This window comes from Danio rerio, chromosome 23, assembly GCF_052040795.2.
Source record: "Danio rerio strain M-AB ecotype USA chromosome 23, GRCz13ab, whole genome shotgun sequence".
In the NCBI taxonomy this organism is placed as follows: domain Eukaryota; kingdom Metazoa; phylum Chordata; class Actinopteri; order Cypriniformes; family Danionidae; genus Danio; species Danio rerio.
In genome coordinates, this window is record NC_141043.1 from 38,386,546 (window position 1) to 38,403,968 (window position 17,423).

Sequence of the window (17,423 nt, forward strand, 5' to 3'; positions counted from 1 at the left end):
TATTCTCAGTTTACCTATTTTTATCATCATAAATTGTGGAAATATCCCATCGAAGGTTTTAAGAAAATGCACAATATGACATAAATGAAGTCAACTTTCACTATTGACCGACTTGTTAAAAACAAAAAAAAAAAAAACATTTTACAAGTATAGCCTCACTTTTATTTTAAAACTTAAAACTTATTTTTGAGAGAAAAAAAAGACCAATGAAAAGGTCAGAAGCACCAAAAGCAGACTATTAAAGTTAATTTTAATACTAATCAGGCTGTGTATAAAAATCCAAAATCAAACAAAAAGTTTTCAGAGGGAGCTTAAATAATGTGTCGGTGCTCTTTGTGTAAGGGATTTATCAGAATAAACATGAAAATCAGTCTAAGGCACTCAAAAAATGTGGGAAAAAAATAAAAAGCCTTTATTGGCATGCCTTAAAACTGCAGCTACATCAGGTTACCCTGATGAAGTCAAGTGTTATCAAAACGTGTAGGTGCAGTTTTAAGAAATAGCCATGATGTCAGTAATGGCTTTTTATTATTTTTTCCACATTTTTTAAAGTGCCTTAGACTGACTTTTGCCGTTTATTATAATAAGGCTTTTGTTGTTAGAAGAATTTTCAAGAGAGGCTAGAAAAAAATCGTAAAGCATTTTTTATATTTGTTTTGTTATAAAAATTTTGAAAATATCTTTGGTACATCAAAAGTGGAAGATACAACAAGCTAATCCAGCTAAAATAGTGCTTAAAATGCCACTTATTGGAATATTTAAACATCATAATTAAATATAAAATTTAAAGGTGAATAATGGCAAAAAAGGTCCACATTTTGAGTAAAAAAGAACCACCACCCCCCTGACATATCGTAAAAGGGTTTCTACAGGTTTCATCAAATCAAATTCAAAACTTTTTAAGACCTTTTTAACACAATGAATGAAATTTAAGACTTATACGAGGCTAAACATTAAAGGGCACCTAGGTTACCCCTTTTTTCAGATTTAATATAAGTCTTTTGCGTCTCTAGAATGTGTATATAAAGTTTCAGATCAAAATACCCATCAGATTTTTCATTATACCTTTTACAAGATGCTGTTTTATACTGATTTCCAGCAGGGGGTGGTTTTGTCGTACTGCGCCTTTAAGACGAGTCTTTCCTGCCTACTATTTCTACATGCCTCCTCCCTCAGCTGCGTCAGACAACAGACAGACTTAAAGGAAGAAGGTCTCATGTAGCGTTTGTAAGATACTACAGTAAGAACTAACCTTTACTAACCAGTATTGTGAAGTTGCATTGATGAGTCACACAAAATATCGTTACAAAGTAAACGCGCGCGCACACACACAAACACACACACACACACCGCAGATGATACACACACACACGCAGGTAGGCAGACAGACAGAGCGCTTAGCCTAGTTAAGGCTAACCTCAAGTGTGGATATCTGTTATGCTAATGTACAAAATAAACCTGATTTAACTTCCACAAACCGGGATTGAAGCGTCTTCTTTTATAATTGTTCTGACACGCGGCTGTGCTGATGAAGTAAAGCTGAAGTAAAACGCTGTAATTAATTACACACATACTCTGTTTTAAAACACTTTAAACATGTGAAACTTACTCTTAATCACATTTGATGATGATTGCTGATCCTAGCGAACAGAACAGACCTTTTATTCCCGGTTGCTTTGGGTATGTCTGCCTGGTGTTGTTGAAATATACACGCGACTACCGGAACATGTTAATGCGCGCAGCTGTCAATCAATTCGGTGGGCGGGGGGAATCGCACACCTACGTAATGGTGCGATCGATTTGAAAACAGCTCAAATTGGCCGACCCTTTTTTTTGTAGTTAAATTGAAAAAGAAGGACTGGGTGTGTTCATATCACCCCAGTATGACGGTCTATACACTATACCAACACACAGATCTGTCCAAACAGCTTGAAAAGTAGATTTTTTACCATAGGTGCCCTTTAAGGATTTTTGGCCTCCCAGCAGACAAACAACATCATAAGATGTTTATATTAGGTTAGATTTAGGTTGCCAACATCTAAGGACAATGTTATTTTGATGTCAAATAACGACGTGAAATGACGTTGATATTTTGTTGTTTTTAGGTTGTGTTGGAAAGTGATCAAATCCCAATGTCAAGCCAATATCTTAAATTAATGTCATATTGACTTTAAATACTGACATTTATTTGTCAGGTATGACAACCAAAATGCAACGTCTGATAGATGTTATAGTGGTAACGTCCACACAACGTCAAGCTGTAACATCATTAGATGTTGTTATTTTGTTGGTTTTAGGTTGCGTTGAAAAAGTAATTAAAACATCTGTCCGACGTTGGACATTGATGTCAGCCTGACGTTGAGTTCTGACGTCAACCTGATTTTCATTTCTAAACAAAAGGCAACATCCCCATGATGTTGGGGTACAATGTTAATCTGACGTCATGTTGACATCCTATGCCTGCTGGGCTGGAAAAGAATATTACTTGGTTTTAACTTTAAATTTAGTTATTTCTAAGCCACATATATTAAATAACAACCAATGTGTTTGAAAGGAAGATAATTAAACCATATTGGTAAAACGAATTAATAAATAAAACTTTTGTTAAAGGGTTTTATTGAGATGGATGTTTGGTGATTGGATGAATGTTGGCCTGATTGGGAATTTGGTAAAATTAAAATGCTTTAAGTTTTGTTTTTGAATTTAACTCTAGGTGGCACGGTGGCTCAGTGGTTAGCACTGTCACCTAACAGCAAGAAGGTCACTGGTTCGAGTGCCAGCTGGGCCAGTTGGCATTTCTGTGTGGAGTTTACATGTTCTCCCTGTGTTGGCGTGGGTTTCCTCCGGGTGCTCCGGTTTACCCCACAATCTAAAGACATGTGGAATAAGTGACTTTGGTAAACAAAATTGGCCATAGTGAGTAAATACGAGAGTATATGGGGGTTTTCCAGTACTGGGTTGCAACTGAAAGGGCATCCACAGTAAAAAGAATATGCTGGAATATTTGGCAGTTCATTCCGCTGTGATAAACAAGAGACTAAGCTTAAGGAAAATTAATTAACAAAATTTAACTCGGCAGACACCATGTGTAAGGAAATGTCAGATCAATATGTATTGGTTTAAATGTGTCCAAATGTGCACACACACCTCAAACACTACGGTAAAGAAAAATGATTTTCACCCAGCTTATGATCTGCCAACACTTACTTGGCAAAAAGCAAAAAACAGCATAAATCTTTCTCATAAAACATCACCCAGAGATGGAACACTCCAATCTGAGCATGTATACAATAGCTCTGCTTGCCCACTGGTATAAACAAGCCAAAACCAACACAGCATTTAGTAGTAAAGCGTGTTCCCTCAAGACAAACTACTGATCGTATAATCAGGCCCTGAACCACCAACACAGAGACACTATTTAGAAAGAAACGGAGCAATTGTGCCAATGAGCCTGAGGAGAAATGTTCAGTGTTGTGTAATGTTATACAATAGACCCTCTTCAAAAGTTAACCTTAGATAAAGCTCCAAGTTACTGCGCTCTTATGTCCAATGAGAGCTTTTCTCCTTTGCTTTACTTGAGAGTTTGTGGTTGACAGATTTTTTTTGCTGATCTCATGAAAGCGGCCTGCAGCTGCATGTCACCGTCACAGATCTCTCTGCTGAAACAGTGTGTGACGCATTCATATTCCATGAATAGCAATATTGCTGAGTCATTTCTTCAGACCTAATCACACACTTTGCTGAATTTGTTCCATGCTGTGAGCTAGTGATCTGTGATCAATGGTCCAAACAACAGATGGGCTGCATCATGAACAGTTTTAGGGTGCTTTCACACCTGTGAATTGATTCCGTTGTTCCGAAACAGGGATTAAAATTGTTACATTGTTGCTCTTTGTTCTTGGTGCGGTTCGCTTTCACACAGCAAAGTTTCTAAACGGACCAAAAGAGCTAAAACACTACTACCAAGTGTAGTGGTAGTGATGGGTTTTTCAGATTAAATATAAACCCATACAAGCGAGTCCACATCTATAACCATGGCTCCTTATTACACATTGTGGAAAATTGACCTTATTTACAGTATTACTAGCTTTATTCGACAGCTGGGTCAAACAGATCTTGGCATGCGCGACTCTGGTCCGATGTAGTTTTATACGCCAAAACAACAGGCATTAAAGATTCATTTCGATTTATTTTTTTTTTACTTTTTATTTTTAAAATACTTTTTATTTGTCAAAAGCACTGCATTAATAAATAACTAACTAATTTGTTCCCATGTCTTGAATTCTTCTTGAATTTTCAGTAAACAGCTCAAGCACAAAATGTTCTAGTTGAGCACATAGAAATTACAGATCAAACAGGATTTAATACTGAGTTTCACTTTACCTAATGTTATTTAATGGCTTCCGCAAACTTTGACAAGGTGCTGTAGTGGAGGTTAAACAGAAGTCGAAGCGTGAGGGTGACATCTTATTCTGTGTAATAAGTGTGTCAGAAGCGCAACGCCACCTTGTGTATTGGGGTTTTTCTGTGTTTCATTAAACACCATAATGTCAGGGAGTGATTTTGCATATTCACCCGGTACCTCATTGTCGGTGAAAATCACTTGGGCATTATCCTGAAGTTTTATTTTATTCGTCCAGAATGAGTAAAGATCTGAAGTTTCTTCTTCAAAACCTTATTATGAGCATTAGCCTAAGTGACATGCACTTTGAAAAAGAATTATTATTGAATGAATCCACACAGACAACTGGCAAAAATATTCAATATCAACTTCAAAAGTGTATTTGTAAACCTGCAAATCTCAGTCCATTTCTGAACCGCACCAATGCAGTGCATATGGCTTTCTTTAACAGGTCTAACATCAGTTTAAGATGCATTTAATGACCCCAGAAATACTGATGTCATAAATAACAGAAAACATGTAGTTCTATACACAATATACACAAAATGTTGTGTGTGTGTGTGTGTGTGTGTGTGTGTGTGTGTGTGTGTGTATATAAATATATAAATATACAAAATAATAAATAATATATATATATATACAGCGTCAAAATAGTGATTCATTTTTTTATTAGTAGTATTTATTTATGCTTTTTAATTGCATTGTGGGACCTTTATCTTTCCTCCAACAACTTTTCATGTTGCAAAGTTAGGAAAAGTGACTTTTATTAACATTTTTAATAGTTTAAAGTAATGTACATTGTCTGGTTTGGTGTTGTAAATTTCGAAACAACAACCTGGTAATAAAATGCCAGTACTTTTTCTGTTATTTTACAGACTTAATAACTCTATTTATAATACAATATAAAGTTTCAAACCACTAAAACTTTAGTAATAGTTACTTCGATAAAACAAACAGTTGAACTTTCATTATTAAAGGATGACAGAGCAGAGATCAACATACCATAATACAATTTGCAACCACAAATAAACAGAAAAACACTGTGAATCCTAAAGATATGAAACCTGTTAATTAACAGATATGTTTTAGAGTGTAGTCTAAGACAAGGCAAGAAACCGCGAGCAAATGCTAAAAACATCAGTCTGATGTTAGCATTACTTTCCTCATCCTTAAATAATGTCAAATTAAATCAAATCACTTTTATTGTCACATGAAAATGTTGTGAAAATAGTGAAAACTAAAGTAATAAAAACTATTAGTAGCATTAAAAACTATAAGTAAAAGTATACATTTTAATAATTTTAAAATGGGGTGGGGGGGGGGGGCTGTTTGGAAACAATCAATATTTTTCTTAGAAACCTTCCCTGATGAGCTTCTAGCCATGAGCCACACACTTCCGCCATTTTTAAAACAATAAATGTAAAAAGACAGCTGACTCACTGAGCAAATAACACACAGTTTAGGATTTTCAGATTGTCCTCGTGTTAAACCGTGTGACAAAAATTCTTTATCGTGCTGAATTGTGTGGCCGATATCCAGCGAGGTGCAAATGTCCCTATGAAACATTTATCTGCCAGAAAGCAGACTGTTTGGAAATCATTTACGTCATCGCTCACCTGAACACCAAAGGTTCACGGAGACAAATATTGATTGAATCTGAGCTTTTACCGTCACTGTAAACACATGATCGATAATACAGCGGACTGAGAGAAAGTTGTGTCTGGTCAAGCTGAGCAAGGCTGCGTCAGAGGTTTCTGTTTGTTTAAAAAGCATATCTGAGCACGTTTCTTTACTTTTAGAAATAGAATAATATAGAAATTCAACACTATTTGCCTTACAGTTACAAACATTTTCTAATTAAAAGGTTTTATATACAAATAAATTAATATCACTTTTTTACCTTAGGTTTCTCTTTAGATTTAATCCATCCATCCATCCATCCATCTATCAATCTATCAATTTATCAATCAATCTATCTATCTATCTATCTATCTATCTATCTATCTATCTCATTTCTCTCTATACTCATTTTTTTGCTGTTTGTTCAAACTTCTTAATTATAATGTGCTGAATCTACACAATTCTTGAGATTTTTTGGGACAACTTAATTGTTTTATGCTTAACTTAAATTTGTAAAAACAAATAAGTTAGTTTAATTTGTATTGAAAAAAAACAAAGGAATTGTTTGTAACCCTGCATTTTTACAGTGTATTTAAAAAGAGCTTTAGCCACCCAATTAAAGAGTATTTTGGGGACAACTTAATTGTTTGTTGTTCAATCCACTTAAATTTGTAAAAACTAATAAGTTAACTTAATTCCTTCATGTTGTCTCAACACAAATCAATTGTTTTTTACCGTGCATCTGATCTGTCTGTCTGTCTAATTGATATTACCTTTGAGAAAAAAAAATCTCTTATAGCATAAATTATTTACCCCTAACTGCTTAACATTATTGATTTTCTAAAAGAAAAGCACATTTTAGCTTACTTGACCTTTTCTTCACATTAGGTTAGCTGACACTATTTGTTTAGTAGTTTGCATTTTAAACTGCTCACTTAACACATTCTTATTTCAAAGAAAATCTGATAACATTACAGTTTTTCTCAATCGCTTTGGAACATTTCTCAGATCAGAATTGAAATAGTCATAACTACCTGTTCAATCTTCAAACCACTTGTGCACATCAAAAGAGCAGCTTCTCATTCCTTTGAACAAGTTGCAAATACCTGCTTTCATCCATGCAAATGATAATGTACAACTCTCTGCTGTCCTACTTTATCAATTGCTTATGTCATGTTGATCAAACTTTTTATTTTGGTCTGTGTTGAATAGTCTCACTCCCACAACACTTATTCATTGGTACATGGCATAAGTCCTTAAATGCAAAATGGCTGAACAAGTTGTCATAATAGTCTGCCATAATGTATTTTCCTATACATTTCCATTACTTTATTTCTAAATCTGTCTACAATTGGTACATTTCTCCCAGATGAATCTTGACTTTTTATCTTTTTTATAATTATTTTTTGGGGTTTTCACCTTTAATTGATAGGACAGTAGAATAGACAATAAAGTGTGGGGAGCAAAAGGATCGGCATAGGACCTTGATGTGGGAATCGAACTCGGGTCACCGTGAACACCGGAGTGCCATGTGTTGACACACTAACCACTATGCCACTGGCACCGACGGAATGGAGAGATGTCTGTTCCTTTCTGTATCACAATGACAAGATCTGTCAACAAATTACAGTACAAACAAAAAAATATATAAAAAAATGTGCCAAAGTTTACATCAGTGTACTCTGAAGGGGTGTTCTGGTTTATTGACAACATGACTAAGTAATTTCACTGTCTTTCACTGTCTCCGTACACAATCACACAAGGACTTTTAATTCTGATGGCACTGACACATTCATTGACATGGAAATTAAGTTTTGAGAGATGAACTAAGGATTTTGAGCAAGAGACTGGCTTTTGCAGGTAATCCATGGTGTTTTGCTATTTGTACAAAATGTTTTGAGAAATGCTGTTTTGCAAGTTTCAATTCTGATCTGAGAAATGTACCAAATCGACTGAGAAAAACTGTATTAATAATAATTGTTATAATAATAATAATAATAAGAAGAAGAAGAAGAAGAAGAAGAAGAATCCAATCTTCTTTTGTGCTTGCTGTTATATTGTGATTAAGTATTATTAATACTCAGTTATTAATAGTGAATTTTATATTTATTGATCACTCCTGAACAATTTATTGTGTGATTATTGATGAATAAAATAAACTTATATTACTTACTTTAACCTAAATGAAAATAAACACATATTTAATGGTATTCTGAATGGTACTAAACACAGTTTCTACCAAAATATGCATCAGCTCAACCATTTTCAACACTTATAATAACAGTAATAATAATGAGAAGACAAACTTGAAGGAACAGTTAATTTGATCTTTTTGAACAATGTTCCGTCATGCTGGGTCAAAATATTGAAATTTGTACAAACACAATCTGATTAAATTCAAATTGGGCTGCAGATCTCCTGTATGCAGACTGAGCCGTGTGCATGTTATTCTAGTATGGACTTGATTTCTCAACCATCAAATTATGGCCACAATGTAAACTGTTCAGCTATATATAGGGAAACACTCACAGAGACCATGTCTGCCTGTTTCTCTCTCTGTCTGCAATACAATTTAACCAGTAGTGATTTATAATGTAATTTGCAGTAACAGTTTCAGAATATCAGTGAGCAAGTCGATAAAAGTTCATGAGAATATTGTGTCGTAATTTGCATTTTGCACATATTGAAATGTGAATACTTGGCATGCATCATAATGCTGAGAATATAATAAAAGGCTAAATTGCATGTGATGTGCTTCCAGACATTTGGGTAGGACAAAAAAAATTGCTCGAATAAAGCATCTGGAGCTGGTGCTGTATTTGATATTGATTCCTTAGTTAAAGTGTTGACACCACACTGTTCCCAAAGGCAAACCAAATATACTTTCTTTCATGCAATAGGCTTGCATGCTAGTGATGAGTAAACATTTTTTGTCAGGATGTTTCCAAAGTTGCAGTGGAGGTCAATGGGTTTGAAAATCTTCCCTTCTGGTCTTATCTTAAGGGGATAGTTCACACAAAAGTTTCAGTTCTGTCACTGTTTACTCAATCTTCATGTCATTCTAAAAATGTATGGCTTACTTCTGTGCAACTCAATAGATTGTGAATTCAATGGTTCCAATCTTTGGCAACTTATTCTTGTGATTTTTTTTTCTTTAAGTATTTAGTACCATAATATACCATAATAGACTTTTTGTTTGTTATAGTATTTGTTTTTAAGGAAGTCCCTAGTTTTCAGCTTTCTTCAAAATATTTTCTTTTGTGTTCAAAAAAAAAAAAAAAACTCAAACTGGTTTGGAACAAGTAAAGGGCGAGTAAATGAGGGAAGAGTTTTTTGTTTGTGGGTGTACCAATCCTTTAAGCCCAGCTCAGTTTTTTGTCCATGGATTGGTTGTCTGGGACAAATTTTGGAAATCCTAAAATTTGCAACCCAGGCTCATTCTGATACATTTCTGGAGAAAGCAAAATACGTCCCAGGAGCTACATTTTTTGCAGTTTTTTTTTTTACAGAATCCACTAGAGGACCAACAAACCGATCCCCGACCCTCCCCCTTTCTGAACCCAACCAATAGTGTTTTTTTAAAGCACAGATTGCCTGGCCCACCTTCTTTCCTAGTGTTTTAAAAAGAAATCCAGAAATAGAAAAGTCCCTGATTTTTACCAAGTTTCCAGTTTTTACCACATTCTCACCCTGTGATTTACATTAGTAAGCGGTGAGCTGGTAAGCAAAAAAAAGTTTTTTGTTCGTTTTAAAGATGAAATGCAGCCGTACATACTTCTGGCTACATAATTTGCGATTTCCAGAAATGTATATAGGGCCACGTTTTCAGAGTGAGACCATGATGAAAATTTGATCGCAGGTTTGACATGTTTACTGAAAACTGAATGTTTGCAACTGCGATAAATAAATTCCCGATGGTAAAATTGAAGTAGTCTCAGAAGATTTTAGACACAGTATGTTCTCTTACGACGAGCGTCAAACCAATAACAAATATTAACAACCAATATTTTGGAATTTGGTTTGAAATTACTGTAATTACACCCCTGGCAGTTCATTTTGCTTGAAAGAAATTTTGCTAAAACCATTTTCGATGCAATTTTACAAGCTACAATTGTAAAGGATTGTTAAAAACCATACTGTAAAAGACCGCCTTTACCCACTGAAAACAGTCAAACAAAACAGGAGGGGTATCAGTACACTGTAAAAAATGTAATCAAATTAACCTGACAGGTCGTTTACATTAAACTGATAAAAAAGGACTTACTATAAAATTAGAATTGATTCAAGGTAAAAGGAACACCACTTTTTTGAAAATAGTGGTCAATAGTCAATCTGCGGGTCTGGCTGGAACATTTTTAGCTTAGCTTAGCATAGTGCATTGAATTGGATTAGACCATTAGCATCTTGCTATAGTTTTATTTAAAATATTAATTTTATTTTTTAAAAGCTTGACAGTTACATAGTGTACTAAAACTGGCAGAAAATTAAAATTTGCTATCTTCTAGTCCAGGGGTGTCCAAACTCTGTCCTGGAGGGCCAGTGTCCTGGAGATTTTAGCTTCAACTTGCCTCAACACACTTGCAAGGATGTTTCTAGAAAGCCTAGTAAGAGCTTGATTAGCTAACCCAGGTGGGCCTAATCGGGGTTGGAACTAAATCTTGCAGAACATCGGCCCTCTAGGACCGAGTTTGGACATGCCTGTTCTAGACCAATATGACTAAGAACTTTATCAAGGAAAATTACTGCCGTACCATACCTGCAGCTGGTACAATGAAAGTACTCAGCACTTAAAGCTTTGAATTTGAAAATTGTCAAAATATATTATTATTTTTTGATCGAGATGCTAACGATCCAATACGACTGAATAATTTATGCTAAGCTATGCTAAGGTGCTCCAGCCAGACCCAGGGATTGGCTAAATGGATTCAAAAACAGCACAACTCAACTCTAGGGAACTTGTAAAATAAGTCTATTTCCAAAAAAAGTAGAATGTTTTTTTTAAATTAATCAGGTTAAATTAAGATAAAAACGTGATGTATGTATATCATAACTTATATAAATTCTTAGAGTGTAAAAAGTATGTATTATACAATAGAAAGGCAATACATACTAACATGCACATCAAGAGTAAAAATTATATTCTGTGCTTTATACAAACTGAATGCTTCCCTGATCAGTCTATGCCTCAGCAATACAAACATTGCACAGCTGTGTTCTGCTACACGATATTAAACAGTCATAAGAATCCTTCCTGATGAAGGGGTTTGCACAACGATATGAATCTTTCCCATGTCATACACACACAGTAACCTTCAGCATGGTGAAGTGAGTGTGTTCCTCCTCCCTCTTGCTTTTGTAACATCATATTGTCTAATGATAACCCCAGTCCATGCCAGTCTTTGTCAGCTGGTAATACATTTCTTAATCTGTATCGAAGTGGAACAGTGGCACCCATGGTTTATAGTTATTCATTCCCAGTGCAAATATATATATATATATATATATATATATATATATATATATATATATATATATATATATATATATATATATATATATATATATATATATATATATATATATATATATATATATATATATATATATATATATATATATATCCTGGGTATGTAGTGTATTCAGATATAGTTTTTTTAAATGTGTGGGTCGGTATTACTTTTAAAATTTGTTATTAAAGTTTCATTTAGTCAAAACTAATGTGGGTCCTAACGCCCCAGTATAATAAAGAGGTCTCTGCTAAGTGAGTGGCATTTTTGCGGATGAGATGTTAAATCGAGGTTCTGACTCTCTCTGGTCATTAAAAATCCCAGGATGTCCTTTAAAAAAAGTAGGGGTTTAACCCTGGCATCCTAACCAAATTTGCCCACTGGCCTCTGTCCATCATGGTCTCCTAACCATCCCGATATCATTATTGGTTTTATCACTCGGTCTACTCTACACCAATCAGCTGGTGTATGGGGTGTGGTCTGGTGCAATATGGCTGCCGTTGCGTCATCTAGGTGGATGCTGCACACAGGTGGTGGATGAGGAGATTCCCCCCAATGTGTAAAGCGCTTTTAGTGACCAGAAAAGTGCTATATAGATATAAGGAATTATTACTTTTTATTATTATTACTCAAATATTTAGTGTCAAATAATCCTTTATAATCATTATATTATGCTAATTAGCTAGATTCTTTGACAAAATGGAAATATTTTAAAATGTAAATTTGAGTTTTTAATCAATTTATTGCAGCCTTGTTATATATACATGGCTTTTATAATAAATTTATATTACATTAATACCATTAATCTATCTATCTATCTATCTATCTATCTATCTATCTATCTATCTATCTATCTATCTATATATCTATCTATCTATATATATATACAACTTTTCGATAACACTTATGTTCAAGTATCAGTTCTCACTAATAACTAGTTGTTTATAGTAGTCAACATTTAAAATTGATCAAAAAAAGGATTTTAAAATTCTTCTAAGACAAGAAAAAAAGGTTTTGAACCACTTCAAAAATAACTACTTTATTTCCTGCATATTATTAAGATATTGGCTGTTTATTAGTACTTATAAAGTACATATTCTGCATGATCTTAAACTACATCCCCAGCCCTACAACTACCTAAACCCAACTAACTATTAATGGCAACCCAGGCTCATTCTGTTTTTGTACTCCTAGATACATTTCTGGAGAGAAGCAAATACATCCCAGTTTTTGCAAATCCACCAGAGGTCGCTGTGTACGCTTTTTGAGATTTCAAATTTCTTTGGCGAGTGCCATTCGCGCCTGCTCTTCTCGCATAAATCTACCAGAAGCTGCTGTGAACTGATCGACTGACCAACCGACCTATCCCCCAGGCTCCTTTTTATTACATACTCAGTGCCATCTGCACCTTCTGTTCTCGCGTAAATCCACCAGAGGCCACAGTCTACTGACCGACTAACTGACCACCTGACTGATGACCCAACCCACCCCCTTTGCTAAACCTAATCGATAGTGTTTTAAAAAGCACCGATAACCCCCACCCACCCCCTTCACTAAGCCCAATCGATAGTGTTTTTAAAAGCACCGATTGACCAGCGCCCATCCCCTTCCGTAAACCCAACCGATAGTGTTCAAGAAAGTACCGATTGACCAGCACCCACCCATCTCCCTAAACCCAACCGACAGCGTTTTGAAAAGCAATCCAGAAAACGAAAAGCACTCGTGGCAGCCTGATTTTTACCATGTTGTTTACTTGTATGTTTAATTTTTTGGCTTTTGTTTTTCTTACCTGCTTTCTGGAACTGTTCTTAGCCAGACTCAAACCCCGTCCTCACAGTCATCTGCGCTCTGCGTCTCAAATCCTCTGGCGTACGCAGCAAGCTACTGGACAAACTGGTAACAACAGAAAGGCCATCCAGCCGAAGGTAAGCGGTCAGCTGGTAAACACAAAAAGAAACGGCATCATACCGCCCTGTAGCATTCGTTTTAAAGACAAAATGCAGCTAAACCTTCCTCTGGCTGCATAATTTGCAATCTCCAGAAATGTATATATAGTAGAAGAATGAAGTCTGTGTTGATGAATGGGGAATTTACTGAGCTAAACGTCATAGCTGTTGGTTTGTTAATAGCAAGAATTGTACCTTAAGATAAAAGCCCCTTTCACACAGTGAAACCGGTAAATATCTGGAAAATTTCCGGAACGACTTTACCGGTATATTCAAAAAAGCGCTGTTCACACAGGCGAGGACGTTACGGAAATTTTCCGGAAAAGAGCATTCACACATCCATTCCAAAATACCGGTAAATTCTGACATCATTCACCACAAATGAGCTTTAAACGGCTGAGCTTGTATTTGTAAACATTTGACTAAATTACAAACTCTGTGGATGATCAATATTGTGAACAACTTTCGCAGGATCACTTTCTCATGTCGAGATGTTCATATGTGCGTGTGCCGGCGCTCACAGGCTGTTCCACAGGCACACGCAAAGCTTGAAGGTAAACAAACAATGGCTTATCATAAGCATCTCATCGATGATTATTTACACAGTTGGCATAAAGAAGAACATATAAACGTGATCTGACTAACTTCTAGCAGCTAAATGTGTCTGGAAAAATATTCAAAGGTTTTTATTCTCATGAACTGTGCGGACGTAAACGCGTCTGACTGTTCTGATTGGCTAAAGCAGACGTCTCACGTCAGCACATTCTAGACGTGCACGCGCTTATTACGGTAATCTTCCTTCTGCATTCACACAGCGCAGCATTCCGGCAAATTGCCGGTAATGTTACAACTTCTCTTTCCGGAAAATAGCCAGAATGAATTTACCGGTATTTTCAAAAAGGACCTGGTCTGTATGTGTGAAAGGGGCTATTGTGTAATCATTAAAAAAAATTAATAAATCTAACTGGCTTAAAAACTTAACTATAACAATAATAGTGAGAGACATTAGTCAGGGATTTCTCATGCTGCATGACATGATGTATTGTGCAGTTGTCCTTTCCTTTCAGCAATCAATTGTCTTTCCTTTGAACTGTGAAGAGAAAAAAAGGCTCCACGGCTCACAAATGCACTTTTGTTATCAGGCTTGTACTCACCAGGGAAAGGAAAGACTGCCAAGGTTTGAGGCCTGACTGAATTTTTGAAGCTCAACGGTTTTGTTCCCTGAAGTTGGTGTGTTTTATGCTGTGTGTGAAATGTCAGAGTGTCTTTAAGTGTTTGCGGAAGAGGAGTGTCTTCATCTGCTTCTGGAAACACTTGATTTTAGCAGTTCGGTCGGAGGTTAGAAACTCGTTTCACCTGAGAGGAACAGAGAGGGTGAAGGTTTTGGATCGATCACTAAAACACACGCTGACAGTTTCACACCCAAAGCATTAAACACGTTCAATTTAGAAAACAAAACAAAACAATCTATCTATCTATCTATCTATCTATCTATCTATCTATCTATCTATCTATCTATCTATCTATCTATCTATCTATCTATCTATCTATCTATCTATCTATCTCTCTCATGATAATGAAGAGCACACACTGTTGTTCTACGTCTCTTCAGTTCCTATTTTTTTCAGCTACATAAACACTGGTTTGTGCCTTCAAGTTCATTCCTGCAAATCAGGCCTGAATATGAACACCGAAAAACATTTTGTTCTCAGAAAGTATAACTGCAACCACCAAACCCATCTTGCTCAAACCCGGCTCTTCCCATCATCCCTTCAGACTGACAGTAAATCAGAGGGATCGACAGTTTTATTTCCGGAAGAAAAGAATGTGTTTCTCAGGATGGAAACAGAGGCGAGAACAGCTTCCAACCATCTTTTCCATTCCTTCAAGATGTTTCTAGACTGCCATCTTGATGAAGCAATCAAGTTCATACGCATTTATATCCTTTGGACCGGGATTTAAAATCCTGAGTCAGAATAAATCCCGCTCGCATGAATTTGGACATGACAACATGAAAACTGAATAACAGAGAGTCTACAGAAAACCGACCACAGCTACAATGTTCAAATCTGTCTCTTATTATCTGGGATGAATCTGATGGTAATGTTGCGGTCAGAGGTTCGAGTGAGAATCCTACAAATGCTGACCGCAGAGCTGTGAGCTACAATAAAATCCCGAACAGAGGGAACAAAAGCAAGGCAATATGTGCAGGAATATTCATAAATCATCTCACACATGTACGCCAGTGAGAGGCTTTTCAAACTAAAGCTGTCAGCTTTAATGCAAATTAAGCATGCACTGTTTGTCACTGAAGTCATTTCATTGAAGAGATTTATTTTTTTAAAAAAGGTATTTTAATATTTAATATTTTGATTCAAAATGTATTATAAACTTTATTAAAATCATTCATTCATGTGCTTAAATGCTAAAAAAAACTGTTGCTTTATGTTATAACAGAATTTTTATATTATAGAAATACTGTTAAAAAAAAGGGTGTCATATACTACATTGCTTTATCAAGTGAATTGTTCTCTGATGTCTACATGGTAGGTTTTTGGCTTCGTAAGTTGTCCAGAAACGGTTTAATAAGCTCCAGTAATACTCTATAAAATACCCATAGCATCAGAAGGTCCATGATTGACCATATATTTTTGATTATATCCTTTTAGTGGCACAATACCTTAATGCCTGTCACAAAAAGAGAGCAGGAGACCAATAAAAACACCAGTGATGTGCTTGCAAACACACACACACACACACACACAAACACACACACACTAGATTATTAATGAATCATTGAAAAATATATTGATTTGTATTGTTTTTACTGTTTTATCCTAAAATGTTGATTGTTAAATGTAGCTTATTCTGATTGTATTATTATTTTGTAGTATTGATTTGTATAAATAATATGATACACTGAATAATCTGAAATATTGAATAATAATATGATATATTGAATAATAATACGATATACAGGTATAGAATAATATGATATATGATTTAGATTTTCTTTAATTATTATATATATATAAATATCTTTCTTTTTTTACTACTACTACTACTACTATTTACTGTGTTTCGTGTGTTTTTTTATTATTGTACTTTTTTAAATGTAAACTTTGCAAATGCTTTGGCAATATATTTGTCATGCCAATAAAGCAGTTACTGAATTGAATGGTTTGTGTCGTGACACACACAGAGCATGATGTACACTGAAAACAGACAAATAAAACTCAGTCAGAATAACATTAACCAAATTTGCTCTGCAGATCCATTGTGGATAAAGGCTAAATTATCATTAAACTTGACAAAAGAGAGTGATAGAGATGTATCACGTTGGATTTTGAAGCTATATTGTCAAAGAAAACAGCCAGGACTTTTAGTATCAACCTCTGCATGAACTGATGACAGTTGAGCTGAGTGACTTGACATGATTCAGCAATCCACATGTGTTTGTTGAAACATACGCTTCAAATTTCACAATAAACGCAATAAATTAGCACAAGCTGTAACTAAACATACCTTATGCTTCTTTTGAGTGGAGATGAATAAACGTATAATCTGTAAATCTTGCAATTTGCGTCCCGAGGCCAGTTTGAATGTGCCTCGTGCTGACGTTGCCCAGTAATGCACAGTAAGCAATTTGACGCTCGCGTTTTTAAAATAAAAGTCCCACATACATACAGTAGTAAGTGAAATATACGCTTAAAAAAGGGATGAAAATGATCACTGTTGTATCACTAGAAAACATTTGATTTATCAAATGCAACCTGAGGCATGCATATGATTTCAGAGCTTTTTTTATGATCTCAGAACTGCATATGAGTTAATGTGCTTTTGTCGTTGTGGCTGCTAGTCAGGTTCGGATGAATGACCTAAAGTAGGCATACATGCAAATAAGGAGGGCATAGCCCGTGAAACTCGTCAGTTTATTTTGTCTTCTGA

The 17,423-nt window shown here is 35.3% G+C and overlaps 1 protein-coding gene across 2 annotated transcripts in view; it reads right to left on the reverse strand.

Moving 5' to 3' along the window:
* slc41a3 (solute carrier family 41 member 3) overlaps positions 1-17,111 on the reverse strand; it is a 142,820-nt gene extending 125,709 nt beyond the window's left edge. For both annotated transcript variants that reach the window (XM_087307549.1, XM_087307551.1), the window contains exons 1-2: positions 17,001-17,111; positions 13,319-13,466 (exon numbers count right to left, since the gene is read on the reverse strand). The gene's annotated coding sequence lies outside the window, so the exon portion shown is untranslated. The remainder of the gene's footprint in view (positions 1-13,318; positions 13,467-17,000) is intronic.
* Between the last annotated feature and the right edge of the window lie 312 nt (positions 17,112-17,423).